Source organism: Octopus bimaculoides, chromosome 1, assembly GCF_001194135.2.
Source record: "Octopus bimaculoides isolate UCB-OBI-ISO-001 chromosome 1, ASM119413v2, whole genome shotgun sequence".
In the NCBI taxonomy this organism is placed as follows: domain Eukaryota; kingdom Metazoa; phylum Mollusca; class Cephalopoda; order Octopoda; family Octopodidae; genus Octopus; species Octopus bimaculoides.
Genome location: NC_068981.1, coordinates 30,759,610 through 30,762,591, shown reverse-complemented (window position 1 = coordinate 30,762,591; position 2,982 = coordinate 30,759,610).

Sequence of the window (2,982 nt, the reverse complement as noted above, 5' to 3'; positions counted from 1 at the left end):
TTAATAACAACAACAACAACAACAACAACAACAACAACAATAATAATAATAATAGTAATAATAATAATAATAATAATAATAATAATCCTTTCTACTATAGGCCTGGAATTTTGGTCGAGGGCTAAGTCGATCACATCAAATGCTGTACTCAACTAGTACTTAATTTACTGACCCCGAAAGGATGAAAGGTAAAGTCGACCTCGGCGAAATTTATTATAATAATAATTATTATTATTATCATTATCATCATCATTATTATGGTTGTTATTATTATTATTATTATTATTATTATTATTAATGATTCTCACTGTACAAACCAATGCTTGACCACGAACAACTGTAAATGCAAAATAATGAAAATATTCTCTAACACCAAATGCAGAATGTGCAGCCAGCACAATGAGACAGTTGACCATATCTTCTCTGGCTATCAAGCCCTTGCCAAATCTAATATGACCGAGTAAGCAGTTTCTCTCTCTCCCTCTCTCTGTCCCCCTCTTTCTCGTCCTCCTATCTCTCCCCTCTCTCTGTGCCCTTTTAACCTCACCATCAGAATATCAGTCCTATACTAAAATTATTACGCACCTCCTTCCTCACGTCATGGACGCCTCTCTCTCTCTCTCTTTTTCTCTCCGTCTTTTTCTGTCTGTTCTTTTTCCCTATTTCTGTCTCACACTTCCCCTTATCTCTCTCTTTTTTCGTTCTTCTCTCGTTCCTTTCAACTAATCCTGTGAAAGTGTTACAATTACATTCCCTCTACCTCAAATCATGGGCACTTCTCTCTCCCTCTTTTCTCTTTCCCGCTTTTCCTCTCTCCCTTTTTTTTCTCTAATCACAGGAAAGCATTACAGACGGGCTAAGTAACACAATGAGAAGCAGAAACATAATAAGACTAGCTGGCCCCACGCTGTCAAAAATTACGTCTAATTGTAGTATTTTACATATAAACACGGATGGTAAATCAAATTCATACACTTGTCAATGTTATCTAGTGGTTGTCTTTTCAGATGTGACATCGATCATCGTTTGTTACTGAAAGAACGCTGGTTCACACATACTTTCACATACTTCCTTTGTACACGCACATACATACACACATATGAATGACAATGATCTGCGTGAAGAGTGAACGTGAAATAAATGGCTTGATTTCAACACTGCAGTTCCTCAGTATCGGGATGGTATTTGGGATGAAAGCGTGTGATATGCTTATTATAAAAAAAGGTAAATCGTGTCATCTGATGGTGTAGAACTACCCAATGGCAAGAGAATTAAGGATGTTGAGATTGATGGATATATGTGAGTATTTTGTAGCACGATATAATCGAGGAGAGTGAGATGAAGGAAAGATTTAGGCGAGAATACCTAAGAACCAAATTAATTTATGGAATGCAGATCAGGGCAATGAATACATAGATTGTTTCTCGAATGAGATACGGCGCAGTTGTCTGGTGGACGAAGATCGAGCTTGAGGAAACACAGAAAACAAAGAAAGTAATAACAATGAACAAAGAACTACACCTTAAAAGCGATATCGATAGACTGTATGTGTCTAGGTACAAATGTGGAAGAGGCTTCATAGGATGCAATATCTGTATTGTCAACGATGAATGCAATCTGGGACGGTACGTCAAATAGCAGATTGAAGCCTTGCTTGCCGCTGTTGGAAATAGCAATACGATACCTACAGAAAATGTGACGGACCCAGAACCATTTAAGAAACAAGATGAAGAACAAAAATTAAACTACTGAAAAATTAAAACTATGAATGGGGAATACCTTAGAGAAATCGGAAGGAAATACAAGACCAACACCTGAAGGTGGTTAAGAAAAAGTGGTCTGAAGGATGCACCGAAGCATTGATATGCAACACCCAGGAACAAGCTCTGAGAACACCAAGTTCCAAGCAGATAAGAGCAGTGAATCGCCCTTTTGTAGGATGTGTGGCAGAATAAAACAAAACAATATCACGTGTTGTGGGTGAGTGTAACAAGCTGAACCAAAAGGAATACAAGAGGAAGCACGATAACGTAACTAAGTTTGTTCACTGGAGAGTGTGTGAGAAGTACGGTGTGTATATGTGCAGTATTTGGAGACAGTGCATGTGCAGATTTGCATGTTTGTTTAATGTACGTATTCTCATGCATATAGGTACATGCCTAGAAATGCGCATATATAACTAAAAGATAATCTTCTGAAACTTTTACAGGTTTTTACAGTTCCAGTGTATGTATGTATGTATGTATGTATGTATGTATGTATGTATGTATACAGCCTTATTTTCCTAAATCGGATAACTTGGTTATGCCCAAAGGTTTTTGCGGTTGACGTTAGTTAATGATTCATTGTAGAAACAAGGAAATGTGATTTTTTTACTTGTTTAAAGATTTCTGTTGTCTTCTCATATGCTATGTGTTCGGTTAAGCGAATGGTCATATCATAGCTCACAAGAATTGTAGAATTATAGCTAACACCCTCCCAGATTGTCAGCGTATAGTTAATGGGTGGGTTCGATTTGAATAACAGTCAGGAGGTGGGTTTGAATTTATATTCAACGAGTAGATCTGAATTTAAGTTTATTAGTAAGAATTTTCCTCTATAGCTGCAAATTGAAATGTGTTCGGATATTTTCTTTAGGATTCAGGGTGAGGTATTGCCTGATATGAATTACAAGATGTGGATACGATTTACTTCTGAATTTTGTGCTTATTTCTGCATCGTATAATAACGCTATTCAATTTTCCTGACAGTAAGATCGGAATGAGGAAGTCTGTTGATGCAAGGAGTCTTTGAATGTATTTTCTGTCAGCCCAATACTCAGGTGGCGGTGTTATTAGAGTATACATCGGTGTAGCATATTTTTTTTGTGGCCTTCAAATGAAAGATGTCCTAATAGGGACAGTTATATGCTGCTTTATTTCGCTGATGTCGTTACCGTTGGATACCTGCCTTATCGCTTTTTAAAACGTTCAACATGTTCCT